The sequence below is a fragment of the Cetorhinus maximus genome, chromosome 29 (assembly GCF_964194155.1).
Source record: "Cetorhinus maximus chromosome 29, sCetMax3.hap1.1, whole genome shotgun sequence".
Lineage (NCBI taxonomy): Eukaryota > Metazoa > Chordata > Chondrichthyes > Lamniformes > Cetorhinidae > Cetorhinus > Cetorhinus maximus.
In genome coordinates this window covers 24,924,760-24,941,297 of record NC_135907.1, presented here as the reverse complement: position 1 = coordinate 24,941,297, position 16,538 = coordinate 24,924,760, and the positions used below count along the sequence as shown (strand labels likewise).

The 16,538-nt window shown below is 40.7% G+C and overlaps 1 protein-coding gene across 9 annotated transcripts in view; it reads left to right on the top strand.

Annotated features, from left to right (window-relative positions):
- The window catches only part of LOC144669472 (RNA binding protein fox-1 homolog 1-like), a 304,542-nt gene that overhangs the window by 154,891 nt on the left and 133,113 nt on the right, over positions 1–16,538 (top strand). The window contains exon 1 of one of the 9 annotated variants that reach the window (XM_078531940.1): positions 4,091–4,111. The exons of the other annotated variants lie outside the window; for them this stretch is intronic. The gene's annotated coding sequence lies outside the window, so the exon portion shown is untranslated. Of the gene's footprint in view, positions 1–4,090; positions 4,112–16,538 lie in introns of those variants that run through there. 9 annotated transcript variants of the gene reach the window in all.

The window sequence follows — 16,538 nt, the reverse complement described above, 5'->3', positions numbered from 1 at the left end:
TCCTCGGCACAACCATCTTGAGCTGCTTCATCAATGACCTTCCTTCCACCATAAGGTCAGAAGTGGGGATGTTCGCTGATGATTGCACAATGTTCACCATTCGCGACTCCTCAGACACTGAAGCAGTCTATGTCCAAATGCAGCAAGCCTTGGACAATATCCAGGCTTGGGCTGACAAGTGGCAAGTAACATTCACACCACACAAGTGTCAGGCAATGACCATCTCCAACAAGAGAGAATCTAACCATTGCCCTTTGATATTCAATGGCATTACCATCCCCCACTATCAACATCCTGGGGATTACAATTGACCAAAAACTGAACTGGACTAGCCATATAAATACTGTGGCTACAAGAGCAGGTCAGAGGCTAGGAATAGTGTGACGAGTAACCCACCTCCTGACTCCCCAAAGCCTGTCCACTATCTACAAGGCGCAAGTCAGGAGTGTGTTGGAATATTCCTCACTTGCCTGGATGAGTGCAATTCCGACAACAGTCAAGAAGCTTAACACCATCCAGGACAAAGCAGCCTGCTTGATTGGCACCCACATCCACAAACATTCACTCCCTCCACCACCACAGTAGAAGCAGTGTGTACCATCTCCAAAATGCAGGAATTCGCCAAGGCTCCTTCGACAGCCTCTTCCAAATCCATGACCACTACCATCTAGAAGGACAAGGGCAGCAGATAGCTGGGAACACCACCACCTAGAAGTTCCCCTCCAAGTCACTCACCATCCTGACTTGGAAATATATCGTCATTCCTTTACTGTCGCTGGGTCAAAATCCTGGAACTCCCTCCCTAATAGCACTGTGGGTGTCCCCACACCACATGGACTGCAGCGGTTCAAGAAGGCAGCTCACCATTACCTTCTCAAGGGCCACTAGGGATGGAAAACAAATGCTGGCCCAGCCAGCGACACCCACATTCCATGAACAAATTTTTTAAAAAATTAAGCGCCTTTCTTATTTTTCCTGCCAAAATGGACAATTTCACATTTCCCACATTATACTCCATTTGCCAGATCTTTGCCCACTCACTTAACCTATCTATATCCCTTTGTAGCCTCCTTATGTCCACTTCACAACTTACTTTCCTACCTATCTTTGTGTCATCAGCAAATTTAGCAACCATTCCTTCGGTCCCTTCATCCAAGTTGTTTATATAAATAAAGTTGAGGCCCCAGCAATGATCCCTGTGGCACACCACTCGTTACATCTTGCTAACCAGAAAATGACCCATGTATGCCTACTCTGTTTCCTGTCAGCTAGCCAATCTTCTATCCTTGTCAATATGTTACCCCCAACGCCATGAGTTTTCATTTTCTGCAATAACTTTTGATGTGGCACCTTATCAGATGCCTTCCGGAAATCCAAGTACAGTACATCCACTGGTTCCCTTTTATCCACAGCACATGTTACTTCCTCAAAGAATTCCAATAAATTGGTTAAACATGATTTCCCTCACACAAAAACCATGTTGACTCTGCCTGATTACGTTGAATTTATTTAAGTGCTCTGCTATAACATCTTTAATAATAGCTTCTAACATTTTCCCTATGACAAATGTTAAGTTAACTGATCTGTAGTTTCTTGCTTTCTGTTTCCCTCCCTTTTTGAATAGTGGAGTTACATTCGCTATTTTCCAATCTAATGGAATCTTCTGCAAATCTAGGGAATTTTGGAAAATTTAAACCAGCACACCGCCTATTTCACTAGCCACTTCTTTTAAGATCCTAAGATCTGCTGCCTTTGTCCCTCTAGGTAGTAGAGGTCACATTTTGGAAAGTGTTTTCAAAGGAGCCTTGGTGAGTTGCTGCAGTGCATTTTGTAGATGAGACACGCTGTTGTCATTGTTAGAGGGAATGACTGTTTAAGGTGGTGGATAGGATGCCAATCAAGCAGGCTGCTTTGTCCTGGATGGTGTCAAGCTTCTTGGATGTTGTTGGAGCTGCACTCATCCAGGCAAGTATTCCATCACATTCCTGACTTGTGCTTTGCAGATGGGGACAGGCTTTGGGGAGTCAGGAGGTGAGTTACTTGCTGCAGAATTCCCAGCGTCTGACCTGCTCATGTAGCCACAGTATTTACATGGCTGGTCCAGTTCAGTTTCTGGTCAATGGTAAACCCCCAGGATGTTGATAGTAGAGTTCCAGTGATGGTAATTGCCATTGAATGTCATGGGGTGATGGTTAGATTCTCTCTCGTTGGAAATAGCCTGGCACTTGTATGGCATGAATGTTACTTGCGACTTATCAGCCCAAGCTTCAATATTGTGCCAGTCTTGCTGCATGTGCACATGGATTGCTTCAGCATTTGATGAGTTGTTTGTGCAGCTGAACATTTTGCAATCATCAGCGAATATCCCTACTCTTGACTTTATGATGGAAGGGAGGTCATTGATGAAGCAGTTGAAGATGGTTGGACCCAGGACACTACCTTGAAGAACTCCTGCAGCAATGTCCTGAAGCTGAGATGATTGACCTCCAACAACAACAACCATCTTCCTTTGTGCTAGGTATGACTCCAGCCAGCGTAGAGTTCTCCATCTGGTTCCCATTGACTCCGATTTTGCTAGGGCTCCTTGATGTCACACTAAGTCAAAAGCTACTTCGATGTCAAGGGCAGTCATTCTCACCTCACCTCTGGAGGTCAGCTCTTTTGTCCATGTTTGGAGATGTCTGTAATGAGGTCAGGAACTGAGTGACATTGGTGGAACCCAAACTGAGCGTCAATGAGCAGGTTATTGCTGAGTAAGTGCCACTTGATGACACCTTCCAACACTTTGCTGATGATCAAGTGTAGACTGATGGTGCAGTAATTGTAAGGATTGAGTTTGTACTGTGTTTTTGTGTACATGATTTATCTGGTCAATTTTCCACATTGCCAGGTCGATGTCAGTATTGTAGCTGTACTGGAACAGCCTGGCTAGGGTCTCAGCTAGTTCTGGAACACAAGTCTTCAGTATTATTGCCAGAATTTTGTCAAGGCCCATAGCCTTTGTAGTATCAAGTGCCTTCAGTCATTACTTAATGTCACGTGGACTGCACTGAATTGGTTGAAGACTGGCACCTGTGATACTGGGGACCTTGGGAGGAGGCCAAGATGGATCATCCATTCAGCACTTTTGGCTGAAGATAGCCTTGTCTTTTGCACTGATATGTTGGGCTCCCTCATCATTGATGATGGGGATATTTGTCAAACCTCTTTTTCCATTGTCCACTACCATTTATGCCTGGATGTGGCAGAACTGCAGAGCTTCAATCTAATCCATTTCTTGTGGGATCACTTAGTTCCGTCTATTGCATGCTGCTTCTGCTGTTTGGCACGCAGGTGGTCCTGTGCTGTAGCTTCACCAAGTTGACGCCTCATTTTTAGGTATGCCTGGTGTCGCTCCTGGCATGCCCTCCTGCATTCCTCATCGAACCAGGGCTGATCCCTGGCTTGGTGGTAATGGTATAGTGGGGGGGGGGGCTGTGTGTGTGGTATGCTGTGCCATGAGGTTACAGATTATGGTTAAAGAACAGCTGTTTAGTAATAGTTTATTTTTATCTGTGGTGGAAAGAATTTTATTTAATTGCTGGTCAATAACAAAGTAGAAAAGTTTAGATATGTAAAACAAATAAGTTGTATATCAGAAAATAATTTCCTCATGCAAAATTTTTCCTCAGGCCTTTTGAAATAAACTTGTTTGTATTTGAATGCCACTTGTAAAGATTCTTTCGTTTGTGTTAAGTTAAACAGTAATCACGTTCACACTTGTAATATGGGGATGCTGGTATTTATGAAATAAGGCTCGTATATTAATGTCGAACAGGGTGTACATTGTTGCAACATGCCACTTGGACAAGCACGAATACTGCCTGAGGTATATCGCTTCATCATTTGTACACAGAATAACCTTTAGATTTTAATATTATGATACTGCTGCCTACCCTGTGCAAATATAGGACAGGAAGATCATAGGCTTTGATCTTTGTCTGTGTTAGCAGACTTTGGTTCATGTGCTGTAGTTAGTTTCACTACACGCTGGGTTAGTGAAAAGGAGAGAGGGTTCCTATACCTCTTTGCTGTTCAGTGACATCTGCTAACAGTTGCTGTGTGGACTAAGGTAACGGGATATTTTTGTCTTCATCTAAAATAGTTAGAGTTAAAATGGAAACTGGCCTTTCTATTAGGTTTCAAAATGGAGGATAGGAAGGGATTGTCTGTGGTAACCAAGTCCTACAGGTTGCCGGATCTGGATTTTAGGCTGATTAAATTGATCTATATGTTGCTAAGCTATTATCAGATATTTGAGACTCTTGAGTAAAATATGTTGCAATAAACTGTGTTTTTGATTGTGGGTGATTGACAACTGCCTTTGAAGACCCTTGAAATGCAAGACCTGTTGAATAAAAATAGAAAATGTTAGAACTACTCAGCAGGCCAGGAAGCATCTGAGGAGAGAGGAACAGTTAATGTTTTAGGTCAATAACCTTTGATCAAAACTCTCTCTCTCTTCACAGATACTATCTAATTTACTGAATATTCCCAGTATTTTCATCTTTGTTTCAGATTTCAGCATCCACAGTAATTAGCTTCTGAAAAAAAAATGTGGTATTGGCAAAAGATTCAAATTCCATTGGTGAACAAATTTGTGTAGTCTGTATACAAATTATGTAGTAAAAGTCTGAAAGACAGTTTTATCCAATAGTCTTGGTGCTTATCAGACTCTGCTGTTTATATATCCAGATGCAAACCATTGATGATACTTGGTTTGGAAAATGGGAAACTTTGTTTATTTCATTTCTGCTTCGGGTAAATTTATTTTAATTCTATAAAATATGGCTTAAGAACTGGGCAGCATGTAAAGTTATATATAGACTGGCATTTCAGTTTTGTGACTGGGAGTCAAATTCAGCTTGAGTGACGGTATAAATGGTTCCTTCACTTGGATATGAGTTGAGTACACTCAAGCCAGTTCCGGTTGACACAGACCAGAAACACACAATTGTTCCTAATTTGACATTAATTAGCAATCTTACTCGGGCCATTCATGTGTTGGTTGGCGTGGGAGATGGAGTAAAGTTTCAGGATACTCTTCTGAGTTTGGGGCTGAACTGAGAAATATTGTTGGAACAGAGTTGCTGCTTTACTTTGTATACAAAACAGGGATGTCTTGATGCTGATTGTGCTTGAAGTGAGAAGCACTTACACTCATCCTGTAGAATATATTTGACAAGTGAAGTAAAGGTTGTAAAATAGAAAATGCTGGAAATATTCAGCATGTCCAGCAGAACCTGTGGAGAGAGAAACAGGGTTAATGTTTTAGGTCATTGATCTTTCATTAGAATTGGTAAAAGTTAGAAATGTAATAGGTGTTAAGCATTGCTGAAGAACGAGACATTGCCCTGGGGAATGTCCTGATCAATCAGAGTCAAGCTGCCTGGTTTAAATTTCAAACAATGCTTGGCAGTTAACTACCAGTCACCATACACTGGTGCATTCTCCATGGCAACGCCTCTACTAATTAGAGTTCACTTGCCAACCAATCAGCACTCTCTTTTCATACAGTATAAATATATTGTTTCTCCTGGTATTTTCTTGCAAATTGTCCTGATGAGTGCAAGACGAAAAGCTTTGACCAAAAATGTCTCTCTTTTTCAACAGTAATCAAGTTCCGAACTACCAAATGACTAGGTGTTAAGCAGGTGAAATGAAGCAGGGTGGGAAAAGATCAAAAGGGAAGATCTGTGATAGGGCAGGAGACATTATGTGACAAAAGAGTTGGTGCAGAGCCAAAGGAGGACAATGGGACAAGTAAAGAAACAAAATGTCAGAATAATGTGCAACTGCCATGGAAAGAAATAACAGGAGAAAAACAAAATTAAGACCAAAACATGCAAAGGAAACAAAATGGGAGCAGAGATTATGGCCTGAAACTGTTAGATTCAACATGAGTCCTGACGACTACAAAATACTGAATCAAAAGGTGAAGTGCTGTTCCTCAAGCTTGAGTTGAGCTTCATTGGAACACTACAGTGGGCCAAGGACAGAGCGGTCAGTGTGAGAGCAAGATGGGGAATCAAAATGCCAGCTGGCCACAGGAAGCTTGGAATCATGCTTGCGAACTGAACTCCACAAAGCGATCACCCAGTCTGCATTTGGTCTCCGCAATGTGAGCAGTAAATATTATGTTGGTTCTGGGAGAGAGAGCCCTGAAGTGGTAACCCATAGCTTCTACCACTGTCCTCTTTTCTACCATACCCATTTACTGTGACACTGAGGCAGGGGGTGGCAATGAGAGGAAGTCATATTTTCTGTGCCTCCAGTCTTTGCCCTCAGTATTCACAAATGTTGAATCCTGGGTGGTGATGTGTAATTTGCACTGGGAGCACCAGCCATCTTCTGCTGATGACTCTGTCTGAATAAAGGCACATTACGGTGACAGACTGCTAGAGAAGGTTTTATACAACTGGCACTGTAAAAAGCACATTGTTGACCGGTGAAGGGCAGTCTGAGTGCTGAACCCCTCTAACCAGAAGGAATTGCAGATAATGGCACATGTTCTTGCATGGTTGATCCTTAGAAAACCACCTCCTTAGGTGATTCTGTGTTCCTCTGCAGCAACAATACCACTTCATTTATTGCAGCATCATTGCCAACGTCAGGGCTGCTGTTTCTATTAGATCTGTACTATAAAGAGGGGATCAGAAAAATGAGCATCAGTTCAGAGCCCAGCTAAATGTGGAATTGTAAGTGGCAGTGAAACAGCTTCCTGTAATCTGCCTGCTTATTGACCAGCCAGTTGAGTTTAATCCCATTAGGAAGGAACTAGAATGTTTCATAGCACTAATCTATGATTAACTCTGCCTAGCTTGTTTCCACTGAAGCCTCTTTAACCTTGTTTAAAAAAACAGATTAAAGTTAAGAGATTAAAAAGAACTGTTTGCATCTACATCTCCTGAAGCATTTCTTATGCAAATATTACACACAAGATTTTGAACTGCTGTGCTTCCAAGGTGAGTGTATTGATGTGGAAGCATGCAGCCTTGGAAGTTAGCAGTGTGCAGATTCATGCTGCAATAGCCAATGTGATGCATTCTAAGGCTGTTTGGAGCTCCCTGTGTGGAGGATAGGAAAATGGGCCTGGGGCTGCTGAGGATAGGATCGCCAATTCTGGTTTGACATATTCCTGGACATCCAATCATGACATAATAGTCATGTGATGTTCAATCGCAAGACATCTGATCATATGACATCTCGCAATTTGGAAATGTTATTACATTATTGCATCACAGTTCTAAATTCAAACCGACACTGGTACTTGATGCCATGATGGATAGTAGTTTAACCTTTGATTCTGATTTCAAAACTACACACGAGAGTAAACACTTGGGATAAAAACAGAAAATGATAAAATATCTTCAGGAATTTGCTTTTGTTTCAATAAACCTTTGGGGTGAAGCACCTGAGATATTAAAATTCTCTTTCATAATTGGATAAGTGTTGTTGGTTAACCATGGTGTGCAATTTCAGTGCAATGCTCAACGTATTTCCTGTTGTTCAGAGCAGGATTAATATTCTTGGCCATTACTTCAGTAGTTAAGTGCCCATCAAACCACTCTGGTTATTGCAGGTTGCCTAGATTCCTGATGGTAAGGGTAAAAAAGTCCTCTTGTCTAGACTAAATTCATATAGCGGAAAGTGCAGCAGTTAACATTTGTATTAGTTATCGTTAAAGTAAAAGTGACAAGATGAACATCCTGATTTCTAAAGGTGGAAAAATTGCCAATCAAATGGAAGAGTGCTTTCAAAGGTGGGTGTTTCCTGTCCCTCAACTACCTTTCACAGAGACAGTCACTCATATTAGAAGGCTGCTCAGGAAAAAGGCAGTCAGCTCTATCATTTAGATTTAACAGCAATAAGAAGAACAGTTTGACCTTTCCAAAATGCCTGCTAATTTTCCCATTAAAGCTAGAAGCAATCTCTTTGGGGGAAAAAAAAATAACCTTTTTTCAAGAATAAATTTAAATGCTTCTCTACAATTCGAAAGTCTTCCTTGAAATGTACCATTTTCCTATGACATATTATAAGTTTAGTCAATGCATTTTTAAATGCAAAGTTTTATCTGTCTACTCATTCTCCTGTGAACAGAGTGGCTGTTGAATGAAGTAAAATAATTTACTAAATTCATAGATAGTATGCAAGGATCGCTTCTGTGATTCTCGCCTGTTCCCTCAAATGAATGGGCCATAGTCTAGCAATGCATTCTGAGCAGGGACAATCACCATTGTTTTCCAGAATCTCAGAACTAATTCTATTAAGATTGGAACAGTGATTTGATTAATTTAATTACTGAAGTTTCCCTTCAGTTTCACCCCACCTCTGACCTGTGAGACATGAAAGTGCAAGGGTGCAACGAGGAATGCAATATACCTTTCTCCCAGATTGTTAGCAGAGTGCTTGGGAACCCAATCCTCCATTTGAGCAGTCTCTGGCGCTATTAAGGAAGGTTGGCAACCCTACTTTGGTGTTCTTGTGTAACTGTTATTTTGTATGGAGAGTGATCTAGCTGCATTACTATCCATATTTATACTTAACAGTTTATTGAAAACATAAGAATCGGCGCGTGCATGGGCAGCTGTTGTATTAGCTACAGCACGTCTGAAGCAATGATGTCATGCTGCCTGCAACGGCCTTCACCTCTTCATCAAGTCACCTAAGAGTTGAATCTGGCACTGCGAATTTAATGCCTAGCCTGGGGAGCTCCAGGAGCTGGTGAGAGATGGGAGACAACCGCCTGAATAGGTGCCTCATATTGGGAAGTGGAGGTATGAACATAATATAAAACATCTCGGTGACCCAGTTATGGAACAGTATTTAACTCTGTTTCTCTCGCTCTCGCGCGCTTTCTCTCTCGCTCTCTCTCAACAGCCCCACCTTCTTGCTTCAGTCCTTTGCGAACCTCAGTACAGTAAATTGCTGTAAATTAGTCTTGTTCACTTTTTGGTATGGTTTTAAGTGAACCCTACAAAGAAAGTGACCTTTTTTATATGAACAAACTTGTGTGTGCTATAAATAGGATGTGATGGCTGGCTGTGCATTATAACTTGTCAGCCTCCTGAGTGGATATGCAATGTGCAGTAGATTAAATTGCTTCAGTTATCTGGTCAGCTTCACTTACAGGAATGAAAGTCCTGTTTCATGACTGCTCATTACACATCCAGTATATACTCCTGAAGCAATTTGTCCATATAAGTGTATTGTCATAGTACAAAGTAAACCCATTTTGGATAGAGGATGATGAAATGTCCACTTTATTCATGAATAAGGAAGAGTTTATCTGTGCAGCACTGGAACATTTACATGCTGCAAACTATTCCCAAGGTCGTAAGCTAATTACCAAAGGTTTGCATTATAATGCTGGTAAGAGTACTGCCGTTTGTTTTTGAAAAATGTGAGAACTTCAATATGCAGCCAAAATACATAATGTAGGATGGTTGTACGGTTAGAAAAGGATCATGTAAATCTGGAATTAGTGATTGGTGAGGAAGAATAGAGTGAGGAGAGGTAAGGTGTCCTGAGGTTCCAGGTAAGGAGGAGTTACGAGTAGAATATGGTGTACAGGTTCGTATTTCAATATGTGACATTGCAGGGGGGAGGAAAACCATATGTGGTGGTGTAATTCCAACTTAAGGGAAGCAAAAATGTGAGTATTGAAGGAGCATAGACCGAAATGGTATTGATTAACAAAAGATACAAGTGGAGAAAGATGGAAGCTGGAGTTGAGACAGGGACAGCCTTTCAGGCAATGAGTACCTTGTCCAGGTAGTGCGTAGGGTACAAAAACAAGCTTCCAAGGTTAGGGAGCAATATTGAAATTCTGAGTAGGCACAAGAGTTTTCATTAGGGGTTTATGCACTGAATGGCAGAGGTGATGGCAGAGCTAGATTGTTCAGTGTGACATCAGGAAACATTTCTTTAGATTAAGGATAGTGGAAATCTGGAACTCTTTCCCTCAAAGTTGTTGAGGCTAGAGATCAATTGAAAAATTCAAAACTGAGATATAGATTTTTGTTAGATAAGGATATTGAAGAAATATAGAGAAAAAGTCACTAAATGGAGTTGGGTGTAGATCAGCCATGATCTAATTTAATAAGGAAACAGGCTCGAGGGACTGAATGGCCTCCTCCTGTTCCTATGTTCCTTGTTCTAGTTTGTGTTTTGCATAATACATTTTTCCAAATCTCATCTGCAAAATTATTAGTGATTAAGCCCAGTGATCAGTGGCTTTTCAAGATGCATTTCCCTGTGTCTTAAAGATGAATGTCAGGAAATGCCCACTGTTCAGCTGCCTTATAATTACAGCTGAAAGATAAATGATTATCAATGTAAGAAAATCCAGAAAATAATGTAACCAGTATTATTTGACAGTAATTAATATCCTTACATTCAAGAATATCCCTATATTCATAATTGCTCTCAAGCCTCTATACTTTTTGAAGACTACCCTTCCAGCTTAACAAGATAGGTCTAAGAAACACATAAACATTATGGTGGATTTATTTTGAAAAAGATATAATGAAGTCATTAAATAGAAAGTATAGTAATTTAAACTTGCCAAGTGGTGAGCGTCATTGTTTGGGAGTTTTGCATACCAACTTTGGAAGAACTTGGAGGATATGCTTCCAGCAGGAGTTTGACGGATTGGAGGTGGCGGGGGGGTATATCTGGGTTATGGACAGGTACAAAAGATAATGAAAAAGGTTAATGGAAAACTGGTCATCATATCTAGAGGACTGCAATACAAGAAGTTAGAAGGAGGGCTACAGTCATGCAAAGTCCTGGTTTGACCACGTCTGCAGTACTGTGTTTAGTTCTGGGCATCATACTCCTGGAAGGATATTTTGGCCTTGGAGTGAGTGTAGTGTAGATTTACTAGAGTGATGCCAGGACTCCAAGGGTATTCCCTGGTATTTAAAAGAATTAGGGGTGATATGATCAAAGTTTTCAAGATATTAAGGGGCATGGATAGGGTAGCGAGAAACTGTTTCCAATAGAGGGTGAATCTAGGACAAAAGGGCATAGTCTAAAAATTAGGACCAGAACTTTCAGGACTGTAATTAAGAAACATTTCTACATTCAATTGGTGGTAAATGTTTGGAACACTCTTCCACAAACAACAGTTGATGTTGAATCAGTTTTTAATGTGAGATTGATAAATTTCTGTTAACCAAAAGGTATTGATGGATATGGGGTAAAGATGGGTATGTGGAGGAAGGACTCAGGTCAGCTATGAGCTTGTTGAATCATGGGGCAGGTTTGAGGGGCTAAATGGGCTACTCTTTTTCCTGTGTTTGCTTCAGGTAGAAGCAAGTGAATTAATGATCTTGCACCTCTCCTGAAGGTAGTGATTCTTGATTGGATTGCACCCCCACAGGCAATGTTTGCACTTTGTAACAACATGAGTGACTATTTTGTGTGTTGGAAGCTATGGAGTGCATCACAATCCTCCTCTCGTACATCCCCACACAAGTACTTTCTAATGGTAATCAGTTATTCGAGATCAAGAACAGGAATTCAAGCAAATTGCGTGCCCCACTCCCTCAACCCTCGCAGCCTTGGCCTCTGAGGCCAGTTATAGAACCCCAACCATGGTCCTGGTTAGCTAGTTGAGCACTGATGGGGATCAAACCTTGGGAAGTTTTCTACAATCACATTGTGGTTTGGGACATTCCATTATCTACCAGTCTTCTCTATCCAGGACATTCATGGTGACCGTGGGTCTCATGTGGCAGTGTAGGATAAAAGCAAAATACTGCAGGTGTTGGAAATCTGAAATAATAACTAAAAATGCTAGAGATACTCAGTAGGCCAGGCAGCATCTGTGAAGAGAAATAGAGTTAATGTTTTAGGCCGATGACCTTTCATCAGAACACTGTAGGAAGTTGGCTCCATACAAAAGAAACCGTAGTTACTTTTTTAATGAATCATTAAAATTAATTTTTTTCTTATATTGTGACAAACGGTAACAACAGAAGCTGTGTAGCTAGTCAACCCAGTTTCCAGGCCATCATCTGTACTTTTATATCATAGTTAAACAAACTCTGAAAACCTCCATGTGGTGTTCTGCTTAAGATCCAAAGGGTACTTGCCTGGACAGTACTTAATAATTTTCCAGGAGGTGTTTCTCTCTCTCACTCTATCTCTCTCTCTCTCTCTCTCTCTCTCCCGCCCCCCCCCCCCCTCTGCCCCCTGGCGGATGCTTTTAAAATCGAGAGTAGCTTGTCATGTTAAATACATCACACCATAGGTCTGCTTCTATTAAGGCTATTTATAATGCGTTGTCACTGCTGACTCCATACGGAGTAAGGGGACTAGTGAGGACTTAGACTAATTATATCCCAGAGTCCATACGTGGTGCGTTTTAATTGAAGCTTATCTAGATTTTTTCTCTGAATATTTTGGACTGTGTGGCTGTAACTGCAGAATGATAAATTAACTTAATCCACTTTCCGTTGCTGATTTTGACCCTTTAGTATATTTATATTGTGGACAAATGATAGTTCATTCCTGAAAACCTGAAGTTTTGACTTATGTTATTTCAGTAAAGGTTTTGGTGAATTGGTCAGAAGAGTAACCAGCACAGTCAGTACAAAATATGTGATTCAGCTGGTAGTCATTACCAGCATTAGTTGAGATTGATTCAACTGATGTAAAGACCATGCGTTGCTGGAATTTCTGGTCTGCAAACCAGATTGCTTAATTGCAAACAGCAAGCAGGTTTGGAACATCAAAGACAGTGACAAAAATTATGTGCTTCAGTTGGCCAAGTTTTTTTTAGCAAAATTACTTATGTGCCATTTTACATTCAACATCTTCATATAAATAAATATGTTAATGAAGGTGCAACTTCAAAATAAAGATCATTCTTCTATCCAGTCAAAGATAACCTTTGTGTTAATATCAATTACTGTCTTATGCAAGATAGAAATTCTTAACTATCCAAGATTGTGAATTTAAAATTTTAGTAATGTGTTGTGCTTTGTGCATCAACCCTTGCCAAACCAGAAGTAATTATAATTGTGACTTTAGAAATATATTTTCTTTTGTAAGCTGCCTAGGCTGACATGGACATAACTGGCCAAATGGTCTCCTATGCTGTAACTATTCTATGAATTTATATATTGTATATAAGAGGCGATTATTAATGTATTTAGAAACAGGTGCACAGATAAATTACCATCAGTAAAGCTGATTTGCAGAGACTTTGGACAACTACATTTATGTACGGGCACACGCATGTTTCTTCTAGGTGAGCTGGTGAACATTTCTGTGGAGGGTAGGATGACTTGGAGACCTGGTCGCAAGATGCAAATTAAACTTGTGCCTCTTTTGCATATGGTACTGTAAGAAAGTATTTTTGGGTTACGGTTACATCCTCTGAGTGTAATTGACCACACTGCAGTACTTTTAAAGAAAAGGTTTGGCAAGTATGGAGACCTGCTTCAGTACATCTTTGACTGGAATTCTGTTGGCTGAAATATGCAGGACAGGTCCATCGATTGCTACTGCTCTACACTGCTGCCAGCACATCTGCACAATCTGAATTAGTAGTTGCCAAATGAATCAAGTACTTTTTTCCTAAGGATTATGTGAGCAATAAACATCAGCTACTTTCAGCCCAAATTAGGAAATTTCATTTGCCAAGATATAACTGGAGTCAGATTCGAGTCGCCACAGTGACTGCAAAAAAAGCCACGTGGGCAAAAAAAAGTACCTACACATATTTCAGTTACTTTTTTACACAAGAGTGTCAAGCTAGAGAAACAAGATCTGAGTTTGTATCTATGATCTATCATCTGGGAAATGCATGATGCCAGCCAAAAACTGGTGAGGGAGAATATAAGGGAAGAGAGAGCTTGCTGAGTGGCAGAGATACTTAATCACAGGAAAGGCAATGACGATGAAAGACTGTTTCATCCAACTTTATTGTGCAACTCCCAGTGGCTTATACAGAGACCTGCATGCTTCCCCAGTTTGTCATTGGGAAGCTTGATTTTTTGTTTTAGAAATAAATTGAGTTTAGTGAACAGTTAATGAATCTCAGTGTGAGGAAAGAAAGAAGGTTAAAAACTTGGATTTATATAGTGCATTTCATTATCTTACCACGTCCCAAAGTACCTTACTGCCAGTGAAATATTTTTGAATTGTAGTCACTGTTGCAATATAAGATGGCTGCAATTTACACACAGCAAGCTCTCATAAATTACAGAGATAAATGACTAGATAGTCTGGTTTTGGTGGTGTTGGTTGACTGCACTGGGAGAAATTTACTGAAGGTCACATATCTAGTGGATTTTAGCAAGGCATTTGTAACTGTCTGACATGACATAAACTGATTCACAAGGTGCAACCTGATTGGAGAGATGGCTGGACAGATGCATTGCTAAAAGGCAAACAGCGAAGGATAGTAGGTGACTGAGTGTCAGAGAGGAGTCACAAGGCTCAGGGTTCAAGTGCCACTTAAGGACTTGAACACAAAAATCAAGGCTGTCACTCCAGTGCAGTACTGAGGGAGTGTCGCACTGCTTTCCTTGGATGAAATGTTAAACCGAGTCCCGCTCTACCCTCTCATGTGAACATAAAAGAGCCCATGGCACGATTTCAAAGATGAACAGAAAAGCGATCCCCAGAGTCCTGGCCAGTATTTAGCAAATAAACACGTCTGAAACAGATTATCACGTTGCTGTTTGTGAAAACTTGCTGTGTGCAAATTGGCTGCCTTATTTCTTTCGTTACAGCAGTGACTACGCCTCAGAAGTACCTGGGTTTAGTGTGCTTTAAGTCGTCTCGTAGTTTTGACAGGCGCTATATAAATGCAAGTTTTTTTTAAGATGTGGGTAGCACTAATCAGGCTGCATCTATTCCCTTCCCATCACTAGCTATAAAGATGCTGAGCTGCCTTGCTCCTCAGCAATTGTCTGTACAATTGAATGGCTTGTCAAGCCACTTCAAAGAGCAGCATCAGTGTAGTGTTGACTAGACCTGTGGCTGAATTGCCTCCTTTTGTGCTGAAATTTTCTGTTTGAGTGTAGACTGGACCAGTAAGAAGTGCCAGGCTCCTCACCTTAGCAGCTTTCATAGCCATTTTTTCTGGTGCTAGCCCACAAACAAACAGATATAATGAATTCAGTTTCACAATTTGCCATGGTATGGTTTAAACTTACATCTGTTTTTTCTCCAAGTACCATAGTTTCTATATCACGTGGTACTGCATAGATGTAGACTATGCCAGGTCTGATTATTGTTCTAACCCAGGAATAAGTGGGAGGATGGGCAAGGTTGAGTGTTCCAATTGGCCTCGGTCAAAAGTCATCTTGAGTTCAAGGTCTTGATTGGTATCCAGTTAATTCGGCTGTAATTATATGAGTGAACATAGTTGAGAGGAGAATCGGATAAGGTGCCCTCATGATTGAAAAACCTGCTGGAACTTATACAAAGAACGATCATTTGAGAGTAACCTAGGAAGGTAGCCTTCACCTGGTGAACTGGATCGCACCATAAGTCATTCTTTGCAGGAGGAAAAGGACAAGGGAAGAAAATTAGAGGAGGTGGATTAGAACAATGATATGCAGGTTTAGAATCAACTCTCTAAGATTGTTTAATTACCATGACAACAGAAATGAGTTGCTGGCCTCTATGCAGAGAATCTTAGTGATTTTCCTGTCCACACCCACCTCCCCACATCTGAAAAAAATCAATGTAGTGACAGACTTGCAGCAAGATAATTTAGTAGTGTCATTCCTTCATTGCTCTTTTGCTTGTGAGCTACTATGCAAACTGTATTTATTACAGTGTGATGTAATCCTCAAACATTGATATGTCAGGAACAGAGAGTTGTGATTTAAAGATAAAGGGTTCAGCCTCCCCTTCATTTTTTTTCAAGACTGGAACCCTCAGATATGCAGTGATTCCATTTTGAAATCTGTGCAGTCAACTGCTCATTCATGATTTTAAATAGCTGTGAGGTTTGGGTGGTCCTGTACAGACAGTGAGTATTCACTTTCTAATCAGATGGTTAATAGGGTCAATCCTCAGGGCCATGAGTGAGTATCAGCCATTATTGAGTGATTTGAAACTGTAAGGCATCACCTTGGTGTGGAAGAGTTTTACTGGAAGCCAGTGCCCAGCAAGCTGATGACAAGCATTGGTTGCAAGGATGATGGAGAAAGGAAGATGAACGCCATCTCAGACTATCATGGTTGAAGGCTTGGTGTAAGCGAATGATGGGACCACATTGGATGAAGAGTCAAACATTCACTTTCAGTGCTAAAATGCTAACTTTTACTATTAATTTAGGTTGGCTGAAGATGAAATAGGATACAATATCATTTCTTGCTGGTCTTTTACCAAAATCTTTGCATTTTTGGATTGTATGTTTTTTATTGCAAGCTTCAGTCAGGAAGTAACAGTGTATTTGTGGTCCAGCAGTTAATAGGATTGCTGTTTTTTGTCATCATCCTGTTCTGGGTGAACAGATCCTGAACATT